The sequence below is a fragment of the Sorex fumeus genome, unplaced genomic scaffold (assembly GCF_029834395.1).
Source record: "Sorex fumeus unplaced genomic scaffold, SorFum_2.1 ptg000065l, whole genome shotgun sequence".
In the NCBI taxonomy this organism is placed as follows: Eukaryota; Metazoa; Chordata; class Mammalia; order Eulipotyphla; family Soricidae; genus Sorex; species Sorex fumeus.
This window is the reverse complement of record NW_026606122.1, coordinates 1,500,977-1,508,863: the sequence shown is the minus strand read 5'-3', so window position 1 is coordinate 1,508,863 and position 7,887 is coordinate 1,500,977.

The window sequence follows — 7,887 nt, the reverse complement described above, 5'->3', positions numbered from 1 at the left end:
TCAAAAATCGAGTGGCCTCCCACCTATGAGATGGTCAGACTTCTTTGTCAAGACACTGAATGATCAGTTTGAGGCTCTTCGTGTTCCTAGAATAAGCAGGTGTCATTGGGCTACATTAGCATGTGACAGGGATGAATGGAGACGTTATTGGTGCCTGTTCGAGCAAATCGATGAGTAACGGGATGTCCAGTGATCTTGCTGTTATCCCAAAATTCCAAACCAGAATGGACCACCGTCTCCTTCATGCAAAATTCTACTTCATAGAGCGGGGAGAAAGGAATGAAAAGTATAAGAAGATAACTCCCAGAATGACCACCAACTGGGAGCTCTTTGGCGCTGTTGCGGCAACATGGGAAGATGCCATCATTGACAACATTGACGAGGAATACGATCAACTGGTTCAGCACCTCCATGATTGTGTGAGGAACGCCAACAGAGAGATAACAACACACAAAAAATGCCTGTCTTCAAAAACTCTTGAGTTTATTCGCAACGTGGCTTGGCGCATGCCTCAGGCAACCGCAAGCAAACATCCAAGCTCACAAAGCAGTGCAGAGATGCGATAAAAGAAGACCTCAGGGAGAAAAGAGCAGCAGTGCGGGTAGATATGGCAGAAACCAGGGAAAGCATTCTTAATATCCACCTGTCCTTCACCAACTACAAGACCAAGATGACTGCTCTCCGACATCCTGATGGTTCTATCACATCTTCCAGAAGGGCAATGGAGAAGACTATTCATGACTTCTACTCAGATCTCTTTAATAGCCACGTCCACTTGCCCATATACCAAATTCCGCAGGATGGATATGTCATTCCCAAAATACTCCCTTCCGAAATCCGACACACCATCTCGTCGGTAAAGAAACAAAGAGTACCTGGCCCAGACAAAGTCAGACCTGAACAACTGAAGAACCTACCATCATGGTATCACGGTATCACAGTCTTCCCTTTGTTCATCGATTTGCTCGAGCGGGCGCAGTAACGTCTCCATTGTAGACTTTGTTGTTACTGTGTTTGGCATATCGAATACATCACAGGTAGCTTGCCAGGCTCTGCCGTGTGGATGAGATACTCTCGGTAGCTTGCCGGGCTCTCTGAGAGGGGCGAAGGAATCGAACTCGGGTCGGCCATGTTGGCCGCTTGCAAGGCAAATGCCCTACCACTGTGCTATCGCTCCAGCCCAACCTACCATCAGTACTCATCAATACACTGGCTAAGCTCTTCACATGCTACCTGTATGAACGCAAGTTTCCATTCCAATGGAGAACTAGCAGGACTGTACTACTATACAAGAAGGGAGACATCCATGACATTGGCAACTATCGCCCAATCTGCCTATTTTCTGTCATCTACAAACTGTTCACTCGAGTCATCCTGAATATAGGATTGGCAGAACTCTAGATGAAGGACAACCGTGCGAGCAAGCCAGGTTCTGGAAAGGATTCAGCACCATCGACCATATCCACATGATAACCAAGCTCATTGAGGTGTCTTGAGAGTTCAAGATGATGCTCTGTCTAACGTTCATTGATTTAAAGAAGGCCTTTGATTCTGTTGAGATGGAAGCAGTCATCGAAGCTCTAGTCAATCAAGGCATTCAAACTCAATACATTCAGTCTGCCCCTGAACCCAGAGCAGTGTTTGTTGTAAAGTGTCCAGTAGTCCTGCACTGTTCAAGGGTGGTCATAATTATTTAGTTCCATTTTGAAGAAATGAAGTGTCTGGATCAAAAATTGAAGAGTTATTTCTGCAACAGCAGCAGTAATGGTCACAGCAATGAGTCCCAGGGGAGCAGGTATAGGAATCCGATGAACTTCAGGGAGTACTGGATCAGGCAGGAAGCACTGGAACAGGAGCACCCCAACTTCTTTCAGGAGCTCTTCAGCAGGGGAATGCAGTCATTCTCTGCTCAGGTTCACTGGCAGTCATGGATGTGCAACCTAGATTATATTTGGAAAAAAGCACTTTTTTAAAGTTATCAGAGGCTTTGAGCATTGGGGTTTGGTACATCTCCATGCCTGTGGGTAGAGAAAGAGACAGGAGGTAACTCCGACAGAAACAGTTATCCTAGAGAGAAATGAAAAGGTGTTCCTATTAAAAGTCATTCCTTCCTCCTTCAGGAACTAAGACATCTGTGAATTCCAAGGAGAGTGTAAAAGTAAAGAATTGTTAATCCAAAATATGGGGTCCTGGAGTTGCCCAATTCATGACCTGTAGAAGAAGGGAATAAGGAATGTGATCTCGTGATATGTTAAAGGAGTTAGAGGCCTTTGCTGCAGGCCCTCTGATGCTGGCTCCTCCTGATTTCCTTATGACTTCCAGCTGAAATCAGCTTGGAGATGTCTTGGGGCTAGAATTTGGAGGATTGTGAGACTCTGATATTCTGAAAGTTAAAGCAGGCGAAAGAAAAACATAGCCTTTTCTTCGAATGAGATGTCTCCCTGCTACCCAGTCTTCGTCAATTTTAATCCAAATAGGAGAATTAGTAATTTTCTGAGTCTGCATTACTTCCTGAAAATGCTTTTCAGCTGAATACCCTTGAGGTAAATTCAAAAGTTGTAAAGAAAACCATGTCAAGGACAATGAATCAAATGCGGCATCATGATCATGATCATCCTGTTTGTCGATTTCCTCGAGCAGGCACCAGTAACGTCTCCTTCTTCCTAGCCCTGCGATTTTAAAAAAGCCATTTCAATGCTCTTTCAGGATTAGGAGAATGAGACCCATCATTGTTACTAGTATTTGGCATGTTGAGTATGACACGGGAAGTTTGCCATACTCTGCCGTGCGGGAAGGATACTTTTGGTAGCCTGCCAGGTTTTCCAAAGGAAAAAATAAGATAATAAGATGTCGTGCGGCCGCATTTGCTTCCGGGAGCTGGGTTTTATAGTCTCTGCGTCTTGGCCGTTAATGGGACCAACCTGGCGCTGGCGGCTCCTGGTGTGTGTGACACCTACCTACTGGAAGATGGGGTGTCTGGTTGGAAAAGGCCCAGTCCCAATCTGAGCAGGCTTGGAGACCTCAGACCCAGGACCTGCATGCCTGGGTTCTTCTGCAGTTCTTTCATGCATGAGGCTCATCCGGACGTGTGAAGAGTGGCCCCAGCATGGCTGTGGCTGGCTCCGGAAGTCCTCAGCTGCTGGGGCTCTGCTCGGGGCGGGGAAGGGGGAGAGAAACTCAACCCTACCCCCTCCAAGGGGGGACAACCAGGCGCGGGGGAATACCTCCTTTTTTAAAAAAACTGTGCCCGACTCATAGGTCCAGGAAGACCAGAATGGGATCTGATATCAGTAATAAAAACAGGTTCAAAGTACCTTAGTAAAAGAGCCTGTAGCTGCTGAAGCAGTTGTAGAACTATAGTATTTGGGGCATTTAGAGATGCAGTCACAATACCAGGGAAGAGACCAACCACATAGGTTGAGTCTGAGATGATACCACCACGCCCTGGTACTTGGGCGATTGTGGAAACCAATGTGGTGAGTTACAACCCTCATTGCAAGCTCATTCCTGATATCAGAAATAATCTGCTTCATAACCATACACACACACAAGCAGAAGTATCCTGGTGACAATGCCTTCTGTCCCTCACCAGACTCAGCGTCTGTAATGGCTGAGTGCGTGAGCACCCAGGAATGAGGCATCTCTGTGCCCCCTGGGTCAATAAGCAATGGCCGAGTGGGAGAATAACCACGTACGCACTGGCCCTGAAGCCATGTGTGCCTTTTTATTTCAAAAGCATGTACTATAGTAGAGAAGACAGACAACTTATAGTGAAATAACCACAGACAGATAAATGTCAGGACAGGTATAAATAATAGAAAACTATAGTGTATAGAAAGAAATGCCCCAATCTCTAACCAAAGGTTAAGGAAAGCTTTGCAGAGAAGATAATATCAATAGGTATAGGAGATTTTCTGAAACAGGATGATTGAAAGGCTATCCTAAGCAGAAAGATATGTGTGATCAAAAGTTTAAAAGGAGAACACACACACTTTTGGGAAATACAAACTACCAGAGATAACGAGAATGCAGAAGGAGAAGTATGGCTGAAAGATTGGAATGATAAGTCAGGAAAGACCTAGTATCCTGACCAGTCACATAATGACAGCTGCCATCATGTAAACAACAGCTCAGCTTCACCTCTTCACTACTAATCTTGAAGGAGATACAACCCAAGCCAATGGAACACAGTAGAGTACTGATTCCCTGTCTTGCCAATGCTCCAGCTGCTGTACAACCCAACTTCACTGCTTCAAAACTAATCTCGGCAGAGACACTAAGTTAATGAAACTCCCAGGTACATTTATTTGGGGACTGAAAACACTGGAGTCTTCTTGTAGTTGAGGGTGGGCAACCTACCTGAATCCACTCCCATACTGCTGGATGCCACAGCAGCCACACCCATATCCCACAGACACAGTCATATAAACAAAGGACCAGATTCAGAGCTCCATGGCAAATCTCAAAAGAGATGCAAGCCAAGCCAATGTAACACAAGATATACCAGTTTTGGGGCTGAAATCTCTGCGCCCCCCCCCTCCGGAAAATCAATGGGCCACGAATCAACACAATTCAATAGATCCTGGAGCATGGCCACATATGTGGCTGCAGGACACCTCCAAACACAATAATAATGACAGCTCAGTAAGAGCACAGCAAAGTAGATGGGGAAGTTGCATAAAAGGCAACAGAACTCAATAAACAAAGACAATAACATAGAAGGCTCAACTAGCAATGAGCAGCTCAGACAATAACTTTAGTAAGCCCTTGTGAGATATAACAATTTTCATTAATTTTATTTTACCCAGCTATTTTTGATAATTTCATTTGCTATTTTGTTCTAAGATGCAACATAAAACAAATTATTGGGTGCCTGGCAAGGGGGCTGACTTAGGGGAGTAAGTGAGAAACAGTGGACAATGACGGAGGGAGTGCCACACTGTGGTTGAATTGGTGTCAGAACATTGAATGCCAAAAACAACTGTATTATGAACAACTTTGTAAACCACAGTATTTAAATAAAGTAAAACTTTATGTGTTTTAAAAGACATAGACAGGGTTATTCATTTAAGAATATCTAGCATCCTTACTGAAGAGTTTAGAGAGTATGGAAAGTTACCAAAATATCTTATCAGGAGTAAAATAGTATCTGAGTTCTAGTTAAATAAATTTTCCCTGGAACCAGAGCAATAGTACAGAGGATAGGGCACTTCCCTTACACACTGCCAACCCGAGCTCGATTGCTGGCACTCCATATGGTACCCCGAGTACACCAGGAATGATAATACCTGAGTGCAGAGTCAGAAGTAATCTCTGAGTAGAACCTGATATAACCTGCCCCCCAAAAAGGAGTTTTGTAAGTAATGTGGAGTTTAAATTGAAGAAAAGTAATGGCAATGCATATCCTAGTAATAAAACAGAAAGATATAATTAGAAAAGTTAACAAAACATTTAAAGGAAATTTTACAAAGGGACACTTAATTAACAAAGATCAAGGTGGGTAGACACTGATCAAAGAATCCCATGTTTACACCCACTATGAGTGTGCTCAGAGGACCATTTGTGGTGCCATGTATATCACTTTACCTCCTTTCTGCACTCAGTCCTCATTCAAAGTGATCATATCCCTTTATCATTATCATAGTGATCTCTTTCCTGATCTATCCCCCCTTCCCTCGCATTCTAATTTTTAAGATTATTTTTCAGTGGCTATACATAGCAGTGCTCATGTTGCTTCTGAATCTCTGTTCAGTTTTCACTCTTGGGGATACTCAGGGGACAATATGCAATGCCAGGGTTCAAACTCGGGTTGGGTGTGTGGGAAGCAATTCTCTTATACCCTTACTATCTCTCATTCCCTATTTATTTTTATTTATTTTTATTGTAGCTGACACACCACACTTAAAATAGTACTAATGTTTATGCTTTAGATGCATAAAATTACTTTTTGTCCTTAACATTAGTGAAATTTACCTTGCTGGGTTTGGGAAGTGCTTATAATCATTTCTTCTTTGGCATTTCTCTTTTTTGAAATGGAAATTTCTATTTTATGCCTGTTCTGCCACACTATTTTGAAAGCACATAATTTGCCTTGTTTGAAAAACTCCTAGCTGGAGTAAAATTTTGTTTCAGGATATATCGTAACTTGAATCTCATTTATACAGGATTTAGAATATATCTGGACTAATTGAGACTTCTAGAGTTGTTAGGATAGAATAGATCACTTAATCACTTAACTTCCTGTTAGTCGTCGATTTGCTCGGTGGGCGCCAGTAACGTCTCCATTCGTCCCTGACGCGTGCCAGTGTAGCCCAAGGGCATATGTTCGCTCTGGGAACATGAAGGGCCTCAAACCTATCGTTCGTGATCTTGATGAAGAAGTCTGACCATATGGTAGGTGGGCGGCCACGTGGTCTTTTGACATCCCGTGGGATCCAGTCGGTAACAGCTCTAGCCCAGCGGTAGTCTTTAAATCTCATTACCTGACCAGCCCATCTGATTTTCGGCACATGAGACAGCGTCCCTGATTCTTGATCATCGACGAATGTCGGAACTCTGGATTCTTTCTCTCATTTCAGTGAAACGTGATATTCCAAGCATAGCTCTTTCAATTCCTCTTTGGGAGATCCGAATAGCATTCTCATCCTGTTTACATAGGGCCCAGGTCTCTGAGGCATATGTTAATGCAGGAAGAATAGTGGAATCAAAGAGATGTGCCCAGAGCCGAGGTTCTTCATCCTCTTAGCTATTTCTTCGACGTTCTTGAAGGCGTTCCAAGCCGCTCTCTTCCTCCTGCGCAGCTCGGGTGCCAGGTCATTTGTCATGTTGACTTCTTGACCTAGGTACATATAACTGTTGCATTCGGAGATGGTTGTTCCATTGAGAGCGAATGGGGCATCAGGAACGAGGCAGTTTCTCATAAACATTGTCTTCATAAGATTCAGCTGTAGTCCTAACTTTCCACACTCACGGTCAAAGTCGGCCAGCATTTGTGCCGCTTGGCTGATGTTTGGTGTTATTAAAACAATGTCATCAGCAAAGTTGAGGTGGTGTAGTTGCCAACCATCTATCTTCACTCCCATTCCTTCCCATTCCAGTTGTCGCATGATGTTCTCGAGGGTGGCACAGAAGAGTTTTGGTGAAATGGTATCACCCTGCCAAACCCCTCTCTTGACATCAATGATTACTTCCTTGTAGAATGGTGAGATCCTGGTAGTGAATCCGCAATACAGCTCACAGAGGATCTTGATGTATTGGGCTTGAATGCCCTGATTTGCTAGAGCTTCAATGACTGCTTCCATCTCAACAGAATCAAAGGCCTTCTTAAAATCAATGAACGTTAAACAGAGTGGCATCTTGAACTCCCGAGAAACCTCAATGAGCTTGGTTATCGTGTGGATATGGTCGATGTTGCTGAATCCTTTGCGGAACCCGGCTTGCTCACAGGGTTGTCCTTCATCTAGTGTTCTACCAATCCTATTTAGGATGACTCGAGTGAACAACTTGTAGATGACAGACAATAGGCAGATCGGGCGATAGTTGCCAATGTCATGGATGTCGCCCTTCTTGAACAGTAGTACAGTCCTGCTGGTTTTCCATTGGGACGGAACCTTGCATTCAGACAGGTAGCGTGTGAAGAGCCGAGGCAGTGTATTGGTGAGTACTGATGAGTATTGATGAGGCAGGTGCTTCAGATGTTCAGGACTGATATTGTCTGGGCCGGGTGGTGTTCGTTTCTTTACTGACGAAATGGTGTGTCGGATTTCGGAAGGGAGAACATTGGGAACGACATATCCATCCTGTGGAATTTGGTATGTAGGCAAGTGGACATGGCTATTGAAGAGACTTGAGTAGAAGTCATGGATTATCTTCTCCATTGCTGTTCTG